Below are 19,097 nucleotides of genomic sequence, written 5' to 3' on the forward strand. Positions count from 1 at the left end.
GTCCAAGAGGGCTAGGTCCGCAGGTTATTCCGGGGATTCTCGAGGCGGACAGCCTCAGCAGCAGCAGTCAGGCAGACAGCTACCTCCGTCCGACCGGAGTACTCAGTCAGGCAGCCGGAGATTTGACAGTGCGGGACCGTCTGGGGCCGGTCAGAGCTCCAGAGCGGCAGGTTCACAGATGGCTAGAGGTCCCAGCCAGACCAAACCACCCAGGCCCCGTTGTTCTCATTACGGGAAGTCTCATCCTGGGGAGTGTTATCGAGCTACTGGAGCTTGTTTTTCGTGCGGTGGTCAGGGCCATTTTATGAGAGATTGTCCGTTGGCCAGCGGTTCTGGTAGTGTGGCTCAGCTGACAGGGTCAGCCGCCGGTTCATCATCTGCTCCATCTGTTGCACGCCCTGCAGGGCGAGGTGCGCCGACACCGGCAGGACGCGGTCGAGGCCGCGGTGGCATTTCAGGTTCTAGCGGTCCCTCGAACTGCATATATGCTTTGGCCAGCCGCCAGGATCAGGAGGCTTCGCCAAACGTCGTCACAGGTACATTACTGGTTTTCTCCAGATCTGTATATGCATTGATTGACCCTGGTTCTACTTTGTCATATATTTCCCCGCTCGTTGCTAGTAAAATTGGGATAGTTTCTGAGCCTATAGAGCCATTTGAGGTAGCTACGCCAGTTGGGGATTTTGTTATAGCGAGACAGATCTATAGGGATTATTCTGTGACTATTTATGATCATTGCACTAGGGCTGATCTGATAGAGTTAGACATGCTTGAGTTTGACGTCATTATGGGTATGGACTGGTTGTTTTCTTGTTATGCTAATGTTGACTGCTAGAAAAAGGTAGTCCGTTTTCAGTTTCCAGGGGAACCAGTTATAGAGTGGTTCAGATCCACAGCATCGCCGAGGGGTAAGTTTATTTCATACCTCAAGGCTAAGAAGATGATCCAGAAGGGTTATATCTATCATTTGGTTCGTGTGCACGATACTGCAGCGGAGATACCTACCCTTCAGTCTGTTCCAGTCGTCAGTGAGTTTCCAGATGTATTTCCTGACGAGCTTCCTGGCCTTCCACCTCAGCGGGAGATTGATTTTACTATAGAGTTGATGCCGGATACGCAGCCTATATCTATTCCCCCGTACAGGATGGCACCGGCTGAGTTGAAAGAGTTGAAGGAGCAGCTGAAAGATTTGTTGGATAAGGGCTTTATCAGACCCAGCACATCACCCTGGGGAGCGCCTGTATTGTTTGTTAGAAAGAAAGATGGGTCACTGCGGATGTGCATCGACTACCAGCAGCTGAATAAGGTGACTATTAAGAATAAATATCCCCTTCCCCAGATTGATGACTTGTTTGATCAGCTGCAGGGTGCTAAATATTTTTCGAAGGTAGATCTGCGCTCAGGTTATCATCAAGTGCGAGTGCGGGAGTCAGATATCCCGAACACTGCTTTCAGGACCCGGTACGGGCACTATGAGTTCAGAGTTATGACTTTCGGGCTGACTAATGCTCCAGCGGTATTTATGGATCTGATGAATCGGGTATTTCGGCCTGTTCTGGACATGTTTGTTATTGTGTTTATTGATGATATTCTGATTTACTCGCGATCAGCCGAGGAGCATTCAGATCATTTGAGGACGGTACTTGGTATTCTTCGTCAACAGAAGTTATACGCTAAATTCTCCAAATGTGAATTCTGCTTAACTTCTGTGGCATTCTTGGGCCATATTATCGGTGCAGACGGTATTCGGGTCGATACGCAGAAGATCGAGGCTGTACAGAATTGTCCCAGGCCTACTACACCGATGGAGGTGCGCAGTTTTCTGGGATTGGCCGGATATTATCGCAGGTTCGTGGAGGATATTTCTTCTATTGCAGTACCACTGACGAGGCTTACTCAGAAAGCAGCAAAATTTCAGTGGACCGATGCCTGCGAGCGCAGCTTTCAGATGCTGAAAGAGAGATTAGTTACGGCCCCAGTATTGACTCTTCCAGAGGGATCCGACGGGTATGTTGTCTATTGTGACGCCTCTGGTATTGGGATAGGTTGTGTATTGATGCAGCACGGTCGAGTCATAGCCTATGCTTCCCGACAGCTCAGACCGCACGAGAAGAATTATCCCACTCATGATCTTGAGTTGGCCGCAGTAATTCATGCTCTGAAGATTTGGCGGCATTATTTATATGGGGTCCACGTTGATATTTATACGGACCATAAGAGTCTCCAGTATATTTTTAAGCAGAAGGAGCTAAATTTGCGGCAGCGGAGATGGCTTGAGTTACTAAAGGATTACGACGTTGATATTCTGTACCATCCGGGGAAAGCCAATATGGTAGCTGATGCGCTTAGCCGCAAGTCCGTAGGCAGTCTGGCTGGTGTACCATATGATAAGAGAGATTTGGTTCGTGATATTCATCAGCTGGCCAGCCTCGGAGTTCGTTTGGCGGATTCTGGAGATTCTGGGATATCTGTTCGTCCAGTTGCTGAATCATCTATTATTCAGGAGGTAAAGCAGCGCCAGTTCGAAGATCCTCTCCTGATTCAGTACAGAGATGTGGCCCTTAATAAAGCAAAGACTCAGTTTGAGATCTCGCCTGAAGGAGTATTATTATATGATGGCAGATTCTGTGTACTGGACGTTGCGGGCTTACGGCGGCAGATTATGGGCCATAATGCACGGTATTCTGTTCATCCTGGTTCCACTAAAATGTATCGGGATCTCAGGTGTTTGTATTGGTGGGACGGCATGAAGAAAGATATTGCTGAGTTTGTTAGTCAGTGCCCGAACTGCCAGCAAGTTAAGATCGAGCATCAGAAGCCCGGTGGATTATTACAGGAGATGGAAATTCCAGCCTGGAAATGGGAGATGATTAATATGGATTTCGTTGTTGGGTTACCGCGCACTCCACGCAGGTATGATTCTATTTGGGTTATTGTTGACAGATTGACGAAATCAGCCCATTTCCTTCCGGTTCGGACTACTTATTCGGCTGAGGACTATGCCAGATTGTATATTAGAGAGATAGTCAGACTTCACGGAGTCCCTATATCTATTATTACTGACCGAGGTGCCCAGTTTACAGCTAATTTCTGGAGGTCATTCCAGGAGGGATTAGGGACTCAGGTGAGCCTCAGTACAGCTTTTCATCCTCAGTCCGACGGGAAGGCCGAGCGCACTATTCAGACACTAGAATATATGTTGCGGGCCTGCGTTATTGATTTCAGGGGCAGCTGGGATGATCATTTGCCGCTTATTGAGTTTGCCTATAATAATAGTTATCACTCCAGCATTCATATGGCACCGTATGAAGCCCTTTATGGCAGAAAATGCAGATCTCCTATTGGTTGGTTTGACGTGGGCGAGACTAAGCTTATTGGGCCAGATGTGATCGAGGAAGCTGTAGATAAGGTAAAGCTTATTCGAGAACGATTATTGGCTGCTCAGAGTCGACAGAAAGCTTATGTAGATAGCCGACGTCGACCGTTAGAGTTCCAGATTGGCGACTGGGTGTTCCTGAAGGTGTCGCCCATGAAGGGTGTCATGAGATTCGGTAGAAAGGGTAAGTTGAGCCCCCGGTACATTGGACCGTATCAGATCGTTCGAAAGATAGGCGAGGTCGCCTACGAGCTAGACTTACCATCCGCCTTGGAGGCCGTACACCCAGTGTTTCATGTGTCTATGTTGCGGAAATGTATTGGTGATCCTTCCAGGATATTCCCAGTTGATGACATTCAGGTGACGGAGCAGTTATCTTATGACGAGCAGCCTGTATCTATTCTGGAACGACAGGTGCGGAGACTACGCACTAAAGAAGTGCCCTCCGTCAAAGTCCTGTGGCGCAACAATAATCGGGAGGAGATGACTTGGGAGGCGGAGGACGAGATGAAAAGGAAATACCCACACTTGTTCCCGACATCCACAGGTAATCTAAACCTTTCAGTTTGTTATGTTGGTTGATAAAAATAATTTTGTATGCCACTAATAATAAAGAACTCCCCCGCCTTGGTCATAAGGCTTTATAAGGTTAATTTAACATTTGGGGACGAATGTTCTTAAGGGGGGGGGGGATGTTATGTCCCGTGTTTTCGCATTATTGGAAATCTTGAAATAATTAAGACTTGTATGTTATAAGGCAATATTTTGATTTTAGTGGATATGACTATGTTGGTTATGAAATTATTGGTGCTAAGACATTGGGGAAGGCCGAGGGTAAATTTGGAATTTCGGAAATTAGTTTCGGGAATTACAAAACGGGACTTTTAGTGAATTGGGCCAAGAATTGGACAACAAAAATTGAGGCCCAAGATTGTGGGGTGGCCGGCCATAATGGCATGGTCCAAGCCCATTTTAGCAAGTCATGTGCTAGGCACATGACTTTAATTGGATATATAGTCATACAAATCCATTAGAATGTTCAAGAAAAACATTAAAATAAAAAAAAAAGGAGAACAACCACCAAACACCTCTCGGCCGAACTCTCTCCAAGAGAAAAAAATAAATTTCCAAGCTTTGATTCTAACCTTAAAAATCTTGTTCTTCTCATAATTGTAGTATATTCAAGACGCTCTTCGACGTGATATAATTGGTTTGGCACAAGAGCGACGTTTGCGGCGGATTGAAACTTGAAGGAAAAGGTGAGAATTCTTCCTCTTTTGTGTTATGGAACAAGTATGAATATTATGAGGATTGGAAATAGACGAGAATTACGTAGTTTTGGTATGTATGTGTGAAACCGTGTGTGTGTGTGTGATGAAGTTGGCCGTGAGCCATGACATAGTTAAGGGAAGGTGAATTTGATTTTGTTTAGTTTGTTAGTTGCGTCGTTGTGACCTTTATAACGTAAATGAATGATTAACGAATTGAAATGGCATTGGAAATGGTTGTGGAGTATTATGGGAAAGGGTATACCTTTTGTATAATTGTGTATATTGTTGTATAATTATGATGCTAAAGACTTTAAATGGGATTTATGGTTGATGTTAATGAATTTGAAGTGAAACGATGCAAGTTAGAATGTTCGTCGTGACTTTTGATGTTTTGAATGAAATATGGAAAGTAATGAACTTCTGGAAATTTTGTATATGGCTTGGAACATATTTGGGATGTGATTGAATAATCTTGAATGAGTGAATGAATACAATAATGTGGATGTAAGTTTGGAATTGTGAAGTTTGAATGAAAATTGTCAACTTGTGTAGTAAGGTAGAACTTTGAAGTTAGAATGGTTTGATTGTGGTTTATGTTGTTTGATGATGTTTGGGTTGTTGTTGTTGATGTATTTTGAGCCGACCTAAGTCTCGGGGGTGTTAGATTTATAGGGGAAATGCTGCCAAAATTTCGGTAGACAAAAATCAAGTTAATGGAAATCTTAAGCCTAAGAATCTTTAATTGGTAACTTTGACCATTTGCAGATTCTGGACGAAACGGGATTTGATTTTAAGGAAAGAATAAGACGTCCATAAGGTATGTGAAGCTTCCCACTTCTTCGTTTGGCATGTCTTAGTATGTTAGGTGAATATTGGAACCTCCGGAGCATTTCTGCTCCTCGAAACCCGATCTACAAAATGACTACTATTCATAAAATTCAATTGAAGCCTAAAGGCTCTATTTTGGCTAGAATGCAACCAAATGTTCGAAACCTATCGAAATGTGATCGGGTCACTTTGAAATCATTATGTATGATCTTTTGGCCTTTAAATGTTCGTAAATTATGTTCGCCACCTTAATTTGACTCGAGGTGGGCCTGCTAACCCAGAGGCGCCCTATTTGTCCTATTGGGCTCCCTTTTTGGATGAACTTCTATATGAGATCTTCGACCTTGAAACTTCCCTCTATGAAATATGTTTTGACTAGTATGATATGTTAAGTTTCGTTTGAGCCATACGTACCACTTTGGAAACAATTTGTGAGATAAACTTTCGTATGAACTAATCATTCGACTATTTTGGTTTATGAAATGACTTATGAGATTATTAAGTTTTGAAAGGCTATTTTGAAATATAAATTGCATTTGTTTGCTCACGACTCCGCTCGTGCCTTATTTTGACTTCGTTCACCGGTTCCCGGGCCGGTTATGATTCGTGCGCCCTATGATAATTCGGCTGTATGCTGTGTTACGGTTCCCGAGGCCTCGCCATAGGGCCGGGTTCCGTTTGGAGTTATGCTGTGATATGGCTAGTTATGCGATACGCTCACTTATGTTTGTGTTCGGGGATGTACGGAGATTCGAAACCTTCTGGTGTTATGCTGTGTGTGGCGCCAGCGTCGGAGTGGCGACCACGATCTTGAGCGTTTGCATGATTTCGTTTGCATTATGTATATGTATATGATTTGATACGGACTTTGACATACTGTACTTCCCTTTGATATCCGGTTTGCTTTCAGTTTTTGCTCATATTTCTGTACTCCGCGCTTTACATACTCAGTACATATTTCGTACTGACCCCCTTTCTTCGGGGGCTGCGTTTCATGCCCGCAGGTACAGACATTGGTGATCCGCCACCGTATGCTTCACTCTCTGCTATTTCGGAGTACTCCTACTTGACTCGGAGTCCACTTTTGGTACAGACTTCTTTTCTATGTATATATTCTGTACATTTGACTATTTGGGTACGGCGGGGCCCTGTCTCGCCATATGTCTTTGTTTGAATTCGTAGAGGCCTGTAGTCATAAATGTGGGGCGAGGGTCCTATGTATGTTTGTCTGATTTGTTTTCTGGTCTTACAGCGGTTAGCTTGTTATGATGGCCCTAAATGGCCTTTATGCTTATATTTGCACTTATGACCGGCGATGTCTATTCCGCCGCTCTGTTTGGATTCGATATGACATTTTGATTTGTGCGACCGCTTAAGACATATTTTGATATAACCTATGTTGATATGACTTTTATGAAATTCTGAAATACGTTCGGATTTGGTAAATGAATATGTGATTTGGTCTGGGTACCCAGGTAGGGTGCCAGTCGCGGCCCACGGGGCTGGGTCGTGACATTCATATCCATCTAATACATTTTCAGATTTTCTATCAGTTCATCTAGAGATATATGTTTAATGTATTTGGCTTCCCTTATTGCAGTGACTTTCATCATAAACGACTTGGGCAATGTTCTCAAGACTTTATCCACAGAGTCTTCTGTGGTAATGATTTTCCCAAGTGATGTTAGTTCATTCACAAAATATGTGTACATGGTTAACTTCTCAGAGACAGTTTCTTCTGCCTTCATCTTGAAATTTTCAAAGTCAGTTGCAAGCATAGCCTTTCTAAATTTCCTGATTTGACTTGTTCCCTCGTGAGCATTGGCCAGTGCATTCCAGATTGTTTTGGCTGTTGTACACTTAGAGAACCTATTGTACTCATCTGGTCTTATCTACAAATCAATACATTTTTCGCCTTAGCATTTTTCTCTAGATTTGTGATGCCCCAAACCCGACCCAGGATGTAACAGGCATTCGATGCTATGAACACACCGAAAGCACCTTATTTTATTCAACGAACATCTAATCCTTTCTGTTAGACAACTATCTTAATAAATATAAACAAGTCATAAAATGAGTTTCAAATCCAACATAGTCCGTTCATAGAGCAAAACATATGAAATATTAAAGCTTTCCGAAATCAAGTTTAAGCGTCCGTTCATAGAGCAAAACATATGAAATATTAAAACTTTCCGAAATCAAGTTTGAGCATCCCATATGGGGTAATTCATGTTCAAAGATCAAAGCTTTACATTTCAATTTCAACCATCCTTTTATAAGGGAAAATCACGTATACATATATATTATATAATACACATAAATTTTTCATGCGGCTTGTCCCTCACACACACAAACCTTGCCAAATAACACCTTAAACGTTTGAAAAAGTATGTTTGAAAAAGAGACATACCGTAATTCCTGCTATAACGCTATCAAACGGGTTTTCCAAGGTTCAAAAATCACTCTACAATTGATTTATATAAGAAAGATTAGAACATTAATCTAAATCCGCCTATCTACCCCTTGTATCGAAAACTAGGGTTTTCATGTCTAAAATGTGTTCTTGACCACTCCATGAATCATTCATGGATTCTAATCCCATAGGATTAACTACACTAGTCTAAACCCTTTCAATAACATAAGAAAAATCAAGAATCATACCTTTTTGAAGGAATCTCAAATGTCCCCCAAACGCCCCTTCTTCTTCTCTTTTTTGGGTTTCAAGAATCTAGGGTTTTTTTAAGATGAACTAGTGTGAATTCTTTTTACTTTGATATAGTTTAATCATGGTATGGTTAGGAACTCACCTTGTAAGGTTAGGAGAAGCCCTAGGTTGTTTTCTCCTAAAAAAGTCGTCCAAAGGGAAGTGAGTTTGAAAGTCATAAGAAAATCCCATTCTTATACAAATTTTCCGGATTGGGGATGCTACGATATACGGTCGTATATGGAGTTTGCGGTCGCATACGGGCCATATTCTGGGTGAAAATTCACACAAGAAACATTAAAAAGTTTTCCTAAATGCAAAGTGAATCCGGCGTCGCATTCTAGGTTCCTGCCGCATTCCATTCGACGTCCCAAATAGGCTTCAGTAAAACGAGTATAACTTTTTTCTCACAACTCCATTTGAGCTCCACCTTATATCCTTGGAAACGTATTTCAAAGATCTACAACATTAGTTAAGGAAGTTTTTCCAAATTATCAACATATTTTCACGAAACTGGCCTAGAAGCCAGACCTACTGAAACTTAGACGAGTTTAAGAACTCTTACAAACTTCACTACTTGGTCCTGATCCTAAATCAACTATTTCCATCCAAACTCATCTTGATAGGACTTCATATGCCTAAAATGTCACATTAATACTCATTTAACACATTCATACCTAAGCCAAATTTACAGAGTACTATATTATCCCCCTCTTAGGATCATTTGTCCTCGAATGAGAGTCATGGCCTAAGATTTTCACTAAACCTCAAGTCTTCAAAATTTTCACAATAGTTCCTTTGTATTGCAAGTTGTCTAAAATTAAACTCCGTTAATACTCTAACATTAACCATACAGTCCTCACAGGGACTCCCAAGAAATTAGGGATTTACACCTTTAGTCTAAACTATCACAAACAGTCGACAACTAGAATATTCAACACATACCTGGAACAGGGAATAAGTGAGGGTATCTCTTGTTCATGTCCTCTTCTGCTTCCCAAGTTGCTTCTTCAGTATTATGATTTCGTCACAGGACTTTCACCAAAGCCACATCCTTCGTCCTCAACCTTCTAACTTGTCGATCTAAGACCTGAACAGGTTCCTCTTCATAAGATAACCTTTCATTGGTTTCAAACTCTTCATGATTCAAGACATGAGAAGGACCAGGTTTATACAACCTCAACATCGAATCTGAAACACAAGAGGTACCATAGCTATCGCAGATGGTAGTTTTAACTCATAAGCTACCTGCCCAATTCTTCTTACCATCTCATAAGGGCCGATAAAATGAGGACTAAGTCTAACGTTGTTACCAAACCACATTACTCCCTTCATTGGCGACACTTTCAAGAATACCTTGTCACCAACAGAAAACTCCTCATGTCCGTATAAGACTTCTATCGACTCTGAGCTGTCTTGAGTCATTACACAGTAAGGTTCACCTTCTCGATTACTTTGTGAATAGATTAGGGACCCAATAGGTCTACTTCAATAGGTTCAAACCACCCAATTGGAGATCTACAATGTCTCCCATAAAATGCTTCATACGGAGCCATCTGGATACTTTCTTGATAACTGTTATTGTACGCAAACTCTACAAGAGGTAGATGTTCATCCTAATTACCTCCAAAATCAACTGCACACGTCCGTAACATGTCATCCAGAGTTAGTATAGTTACCTGTACCTACCCGTCCATCTGAGGATAGAAGGCAGTGTTCAAGTTCACTCGAGTCCCCAAACCTTCGTAGAAGAATTTCTAGAAATGAGCAGTGAATTGCGTACCTCTGTCGGATATGATGGATGTCGAAACCCCATGTAATCTAATGCTTTCCTTCAAATATAACTTGGCGTAATGCGTCGCGGTATCCATTGTCTTCACAGGCAAAAAATGAATAGACTTGGTGAGTCTATCCACGATCACTCAAATAGAATCAAACTTGGCCTTTGTGCGAGGTTAACCCACAACAAAGTCCATGTTAATCATCTCCCTCTTCCATTGGAAAATCTCAATATTTTGAGTCAAACCACCAGGTCTTTGGTGTTCAGCCTTCACCTGCTGACAGTTCTAACACTTAGCCACAAAGTTAGAGATATCTAACGTCATGCTCTTCCACTAATAGTGTTGCTTCAAATCTTTATACATCTTAGTGAATACTGGATGCACAAAATATTTGGAACTATGCCCTTCTACCATCAACTCTTGTCGGAGACCATCAACATCAGGGACACATAAGCATCCTTGCAGCCTTAGGACATCGTCACCAGCACCAAAGGTAAATGAAGTGTACTCACCCTTTTCCACTCCATCTCACAGCTTTTCCAAGAGTCCATCTTTATATTGCTTGGACTTAATTCTCTCCACAATATCGGATTGCGCTTGCGTCATTCCCACTAACTCCCTATTTTTAGTTTCATCGAGTCGGACTCCAAGACTAGCAAGTCTTTGAATTTCCCTGCCCATCGGCATTTCCTGAGCACACAAAAATGATAACGTGCAAATAGATTTTCCGCTCAAAGCATCAGCAACAGCATTCGCTTTACCAGGATAATACAAGATGTTCAAGTCGTAATCTTTCAACAACTCTAACCACCTTCTATGTCTGAGATTCAACTATCGCTGCTTGAAGATATATTGCAAGCTCTTGTGATCAGTAAAGACATCACAATGCTTATCATACAAGTAGTGACGCCAAATCTTTAGAGCGAAAACCACAGCAGCCAGTTCCAAATCATGAGTCGGGTAATTCTTCTCATGCTTCTTCAAGTATCACGAAGCATAGGCGATCACCATATCATTCTGTATCAATACACAACCCAACCCAATTCTGGAAGCATCACAATAACTACATAACCACCAGACCTTGAAGGCAGAGTAAAAAAAGGAATCGAAGTCAATCTCGCCTTAAGCTCTTGAAAGCTCTTTTCACAGGCTTCAAACCATTGGAACTTAGCAGTCTTCTGAGACAATTTCGTTAGTGGTGCGACCATAGATGAGAAACCTTCCACAAACTTCCGATAATAACTTTCCAAATCCAAGAAGCTACGAATATCCGTTGCACTCATAGGCCTCGGCCAGTCCTTAACTGCCAAAATTTTCTGAGGGTCAACCTTAATACCTTCGCTAGATACCACATGGTCTAACAAAGCCATAGAGTTAAGCCAGAACTCACACTCAATTTTTTTTTGCATAAAGCTTATTCTCCTCAAGTGTCTTTAAGGTTATTCTGAAGTGATTTGTATGCTCCTCGACTCTTCAAATACACTAGAATATCATCAATAAATACAACAATTAAACAATCAAGGAAAGTCTTGAACACGCCATTCATCAGATCGATAAATGCAGTAGGGGAATTATTCAGACACAAGGATATCACCGAAAATTCAAAATGTCCGTAACGAGTACGAAAAGCTATTTTTGGAATATCTTGTTCCTCTATATTCAGCTGATGATACCAAGACCTCAAGTAAATCTTTGAAAAGAACTTAGCACCCTGAAGTTGGTCGAATAGGTCATCTATCCTAAGTGAAGGATACTAATTCTTAATGGTCACCTTATTAAGCTGACGATAATCAACACACATTCTAAAAAAACCATCATTCTTTCTGACGAATAGGACCGGAGCACCCAAGGGTTTGGTAGTTTGTCGAATAAATTTTTTATCTAACAAGTCCTTTAATTGGTCTTTCAATTCACGTAGCTCTGTCGGAGCCATATGATACAGCGAAATAAAGAATGGCTGAGTATCGGGAATAACATATATCTCAAAATCAATAACTCTATCAGGTGGAATACCCGAAAGATCTTCTGAAAACACTTCGGCAAATTCACTAACTATAGGGACAGACATGAATTTAGGAACTACGGCTTGAGTGTCGTTGACAGCAACTAGATGATAAATACACCCTTTCGAGATCATGTTATGAGCCATAAGAGAAGAAATAAACCTACGTCGAGGCATAGCAATTTCACCTTTCCACACAATAACTGGTTCATTAGGGAATTCAAAACAAACTAATTTATGTCGGCAATCCGCATTTGCATAACACTCAGACAGCCAATCCATCCCTATAATCACATCAAAATCCACTATCTATGGTTCAAACAAGTCAGCTATAGTCTCACGACCTTTAATTACCACTACAAAGTGTCAATAAACTCTAGAAGCAATAATCGAAACAACAGGAAGGGTATCCACAGAGAAAGGTTCTAACAATAGTTTAGGGTCCACCCCGAAATCAAGAGCAAAATATGGTGTCACATAAGAAATATTTAAACCCGGATCAATTAACGAGTACACATCAAACGAAAAAATAGTGAGAATATATGTGACCACATCACCTGAGGCTTCATCTGCCTCTATACGAGTCGAGCCATAAAGTCAAGCTTGTCCCCCATTGGCAGTGTTAGCAATCGCTTTAACCGTCCCGTTACCAGGAGCATTAGGAACGTTATTAGTATTACCAGCAGGCGGATTCTTAGCAGCAGGAAAAGCAGACGGATTGTTTCTCTGGCCAGTAATGTTAGCCATTTCCTACACTTCCTCTTGATATGACCCCTTATACAACAATGATGACAAATACGATTCTCCCATAAAGATAATTGTCAGTTACTACCTTGCGAATATCTGTTCTGATTGTTTTTCCTCTGACCTTGTCTACCAGATGGAATGCTGGAATTAGAATAAGAGCTAGAATGTGCAGGTGCACAACACCCTTTCCTTTGCCCTCCATTTTGTGAACCAATGAAACCACTCGCAGATCGGGCCTTCTTGCTTTGTTTCCTTTCTAACCTCTCTTCACTCTTTCTATTCTATTATTGTTCAGCGAATCCAACTAAAGATGAAAATGCACAAGTAGGAGACATAATAGCAGCAACACATGCAAACTTGATACGCGGCAATAAACCACACTCGTCAAACGGGTAAACTTCAAGCTATACTCACAAAAAGACATAGTGCCCTACTCAATCTTCTAAAACTTAGTCGCGATAGCAAACCGCTCCTCATTGGATAGAAACCTCTACATAAATACCTTTTCAAATTCAACCCAAGTAGGAGCTGCACCATCATACCCCACTTAGTCTTCCACAATTTGAACCAAGCATGAGCAACATCTTTCAATTGGTATGCTATGAATTCCACAACTTCAGAACTATGAGCATACATTGCCCTTAGAGCTTTGAAAGTCTCATCAATAAAGTACTGGGGATCATCCTCCTCTCGCGAACCAAAGAACTTGGGCGGATTCAGCCCCAAAAAATTGTTTAAGTCTTCCTCCACCACCAAGTGCCGGATCTTCACCCCCATGCTTATGTTGGGCTGCCACTAGGGTGGTACGCATTCGGAGCACATTCTGCATTTACCCAATATCAGCCATGCCTGGAGTAGGGACAGCGTGAGCAGGTGTTGCTAGTAGTGGTGCCTGGTCTTTATTATTATTTTCGACCCAATCATTTGGCTCAGTAGTGGTGCGGTTAGTGATTCTAGCAGCACGCCCGCAAGATGATGAACCAGAAGCACCATTACTCCATTGGTTAGAAGCTCTCGCACGAGTTAAATCTATTTCGGTGAGGTACAAATTAACAAACACTTCAGAACGATCCTAACGGAAGTGTAAGCTCTATAGAACAATCTAGAATAAAGAAGAATGAGAAACACCTATAAATGTCCTGGTAGTCTTTCGATCATGCAGGTGATCAGGCTGCACAAAGAAGACTCTACTAGACATAGTTGCATAGACACAGAAAAATCCAAGGACACACCTAAGCCTAGGCTCTGATACCAAGCTTGTCACGCCCAAAAAATGACCCTGGACGTAACAGGTATCTGATGCTATGAACAACACCGAAAGCACGTTATTTTAATCAACGAACATCTAATCTTTTATTTTGAACAACTATCTTAACAATCGAAACAAGTCATTAAATGAGTTTCAAATCCAGCACAGTCCATTCATAGAGCAAAACATATGAAATATTCCAGCTTTTCGAAATCAAGTTTGAGCATCCCTTATGGGGTAATTCATTGTCACGACCCAAACTAAAGGGCCACGACGGGCACCTGGCCGTACTAGTTAAGTACCAACTGACATACATTTGTGAAAACAACATAAACATAGGTAGGCCAATAGGGCCGTCATATGACTCTCAATAAACTCATAAGGAACATGCATGCATCAACTGTTCTGAAGACTCATCTGCGAAAACACTAATATACTATAAGAGTCGGTAAGGCTATCACGACCATCTGTAATGACATATGAAATCGCAAGTCTGGACCTCAACTGACTGTACATAACTGTCTATAAGCCTCTACTGGAAAGCATAATGTACATGGCTGGGATAGGGCCTCGCCATACCCATACATATATGCGTACATATCTATATATATATATATATATATATATATATATACATAAGACCATGCTGACTCCCGACATCTCCGGAACAAACGGAGTGCATCAACTTCATCTGCTGAGCTGACATCCAATTAGATGGATCACAAACTTGTATCTGCAGACCTGCGGGCACGAAACGCTGCCCCTCCAGGCAATAGGGGAGTCAGTACCAATAATGTACTGAGTATGTAAGGAAAGAAAATGGCATATCCACAAGAATCATAAAAAGAATCTATGACATGAGAGTCAATCTGTATATCTGAATGTATCTGTATGACTGTACAACTCTGCTTTTCGCCCCTCTTCCGTTCTACGACCTATATCTTGTATTATTTCATCCTTACGTCTCTACTTGCCTCATTGTCTCGGAATGTCGAATATTAATTCTTTGATTTCCCTTTGATTGTCGTCTGATTGCTACAACCATTAAACCATGAGGTACTTGCCTTTATCCTAATGCTTCTTTCCACGATCTCTTTACGACCCATAGATCATCTTACGTATTAGTCATTTGCATCGATATAGCTCATAACCAATCTATGTTCCGTGTACCGCATCGTCCACAAGGTTTCCATATATTGACTTACCTTTTATCAATAAAATTTCCTTGGGACATTGCCACATAACTCACCGGGGATGCGATTCCATTTGTTGTTGTCTTGACATACATGTAAAGTCAGTCCACCGATCATTTACGAGCAGACCTTTTTTCTTATTTTATCTCGCTTCTCTTCCCTTTGCTTAAATGATTTCGTTCATAGTACAATAGTCATAAGCATATTCCATAATACCGTTGACTTCTCTTTAGTAAATCTATTACTTAAGGCTCAACGCCAATCATTCCATACTCTTATCCGATCAGTTCACACTGTCATAGGAGGATTGTCCTCTGCTATCTCAATATATTAGTAACAGGGTAATATGTGGTCCTTTTGGAATCCTTTGGAGAGATGTTGTGCGTAAAGTCACTCTTTATGCATAAGATAATTTACTCAACAAATAATCTCATATCCCTTGTCATAATCTAATTAGTCACACATTACTTATAATACGATTCAAAATCCCAATCATTTCATAACATCTATTAACATTCTCGCTTAGTACTGGGATATCCACAGAGTTTGATTCTCTCTCGTACTTTGTTCATCGGGTTACTGCTCTAGTAGACATTCCTTTTATTCTCTACCTCCAACATATTTTTCATTTTCTTTATCACATACATCACACATACTGGACATTCGTTATTTATCGTTCTTTTGTTTCATTGATCAACCTTATCTCATTTTTCATTATCATAATCTGAATCTCTTCCTTTCTGCATCTTTCACTTTCCTTCATATCAGGAATAACAAACTCCTATTGTGTAACCATTCGGGTAAGTTCCAGGATAAATAACCTGAACTATAACACAGAACGCAACTGCAGTCATAAGATCAACCAATTACCAGGCAAGGAGCTTTAGTAAACAAATCCCTTTCGATCTATTACCTCGAGGTATCGCTAAGGTCAATAAGGCTGGCTCATATTGACATAAAAGTTTCCCACTATAATTGATGTGGCGTGATTTTATGCCATAATTGATGCTTTTTGGCTCGAAGTTTTACTTGTTTTTAAGCAAGCCTATGTGATTTTACGTGGTTTTTAGTGTTTTTCAGGTAAAGGAACAGATTCGGCATAATAACAGTTGAAGTGCAGATCCAGGTCGTAAATGTAGTTTATGGTCCGTATTCTACAATACGGGCCGTATTTCATGATCGTATTAAAGGATGATAGAACCAGAAAGGCATCTTGAGAAGATGGTGATTTACGAGCTCAGTTTACGGACCGTATTTCAGTTTGCGGTCTGTATTCCATCGCATATTTAACCAGTTGAGCATCTGGGAGAAAGTCGAAGTGTTGAATGTTGAAATACGACCAGGCAGGTTACGTAAACCACTTTACGGTCCGTATTTCAAAAGGAAGAAGTTGCACACGACTGAGGAGATGACTTGGGCGTAAACCGACATTACGGTCCGTAAAGTGATTTACGGACCGTATTTCGTAATGTCGGAACCAAAGTGTAAATCTGTAACTTTTATATTTCCAAAACTTATAAATAGTCATTGTAGGGTTTTAATAGAGCACTTCTTATATTTTTTCTCTCTTGACATAGAACATTAAATACTCTATAGTTTTTTAAGATTCAAACATCAATTCAAGTATTATCAATTCATCTTTCATTCCAAAGTAAGCAATTATGAGTTCTTCAATTTCTTATTTCTTGTTCTTTGTCATGAGTAGCTAAATTCCCTTACTACGGTTGTGAACCCAATGATGGGTGTTTTGTGATTGGATTTTGTGATTGATATACAAATAATGGATTATTAGGGTTTAGTTATTCTTCATTCTTCATTCATAATTAATGGTTGCAAACATTGATTAAAGTCATAAACCTTGATTTATTTGGGAAAATAATTAGGGTTGGTAAGAATAACTAACAAGAACTCAAAGCTTTAAACTTTGTTTAATAAATTCACTTAGGAATAAGAAGAATTTACTTGGCATGATTAATCGTTCTTCATAGTCACTTTCTTATATTTGGAAAAATCATAGAAAGACATAATCTTTATTTATTGGGAAATAGTAGAGATTCACATAGAGATTAAATCCATTCATATAATGATCCATTACAAGTACATCAAGATCAATATCCATGATCATAAACCCTACCTAACGGGGACACAACCTTAGTTTATTTTACCATAAATTTCCACCAAAGAAATAGTTTAGCAATTAGTTATAGAAAAAAACCAACTTTTACCAAAATCATCGGATTATGACATTAGACCTAGAACTTAGCATCTACGATTTTAGTAACCTTTTCACACCATATTCCCTGTGGGATTCGAACCCAACCTTGTTGGGTTACTATATTGACAACGTCCGCGTTATATCATTAATAGGTGTAATTTGAGCGCATCAAATTTTGGCGCCATTGCCGGGGAATACGGTTTTGAAATTACTAAATAGTGTTTGCTTTGATTAAAGTCTTTTTCTTATTCCATCATACCTTGTTTGCTACTTTGTGTAAACCAGGTGATCATGAATCAAAATCAGCAAAATCAGCGTGCTGGTAATCAGTAGAATCGGTTGAACAATCAAGCGAACGAATCTGATGATGAGAATATTTTTGCTAAACTTGCTCAAGAGGAAGACTATACATCTGCTATTGTTCAACCTCGAGTTGGAGCTGCTACTGTGAAAATTGACTCATCTCTATACCAGTTGTTGAAACTTGAGGGATGCTTTCGGAACTCTACCGAGAATGACACTCAACGTCATTTGCAGAATTTTGTAGATGTGTGTGCTAATCACATCCAAAAAAATGTTCCATAATATGCTATTCGGTTGAGGTTATTCAAATATTCCTTAACTGGAGAGGCTAGAACATGGTTCGAGAAGCTGCCCCGAAATTCGATTACTTCATGGGCAGAGCTGGTAGCTGCTTTTCTTACAAAGTGGTACCCCCCTAGCAAGAAGGCTGAGATTCGCGACAAGATATATGAATTTAAGCAGCGACCGGGGGAACAGCTATACGAAGCCTGGGATAGATTCAAGGAGTATTTGCAGAAGAGCCCGAATCATGGTTTCCCGAAAAATATATCGATGGAGAAGTTCTACCGAGGGTTAGATCCAGTGACACATTCAGTAGCTAACAATGCAGCTGATGGGTGTTTTATGAACAAGACCTTTCGATGAGCGACCACCATACTTAACAAGCTAACAACTCATAATCAGGCTTGGCACTCGAACAATGCTGATGTGGTACCGTATGGTAGTGCTATGCTCCAGAATATAGTGAAGGAGAATCAGGACACCCAGCAAACATTGGCAGAACTTGCAATAAATATTTCCTTGCTGACAAAGAAGTTTGATGAATCTCAAATAAAAAAGGTAAATATTTGTGAGGATGATGCAGTTTTGCCAAAAGGGATGTACCATGCTCAAGATGGTCCGTTCCTTGATGGGCCACCTATGCAGGTTGAAGATGCCAATTATGTTAATAACTCTCAAGGGGGTTATCAAAGACAGAATTACCAAGGTGGCTATCAGAATCAGAATCAATGGAGACCTCAGCAAGGTCAAGGTGCTTATAACAACTATGGGAACTACAACAATAATTATGGTGGTGCGAACCAAGGGAGCTATAACAACAACAACAATTTTGGGAACAAGAGTTCCAATCCTTATATACCACCGAAAGGGCAGTCAACAGAGCAGGGTATTTCGAAGGTTGAAGCAATGCTTGAGAAGATTATGGCAAATCAATCTAAGTCCGAAAGGACTTTATCTAGGCTGACAGAAACAGTGGGTTCCTATACAGCGGTTATTCAAAAGCTTGAGTCACAGATGAGAGATATTTCTAGAGAGCAGCACCCTCCGAAAAAGGGAGGACTTCCAAGTGACACTATCCCAAATCCCAACAATGGGGGAGGCGGTGTAAACAATGTGTTTACCATCACTACTAGAAGTGGTAAAACA

General features: G+C 40.7%; 1 non-coding gene across 1 annotated transcript; it reads right to left on the reverse strand.

The window, feature by feature from the left end:
* Positions 1–18,099: 18,099 nt before the first annotated feature.
* LOC132634503 (small nucleolar RNA R71) lies at positions 18,100–18,205 on the reverse strand. Its single transcript, XR_009580222.1, has one exon. It is a non-coding gene; the product is annotated as a small nucleolar RNA R71 (small nucleolar RNA).
* Positions 18,206–19,097: the final 892 nt, after the last annotated feature.

The sequence above is a fragment of the Lycium barbarum genome, chromosome 3 (genome assembly GCF_019175385.1).
Source record: "Lycium barbarum isolate Lr01 chromosome 3, ASM1917538v2, whole genome shotgun sequence".
Lineage (NCBI taxonomy): Eukaryota > Viridiplantae > Streptophyta > Magnoliopsida > Solanales > Solanaceae > Lycium > Lycium barbarum.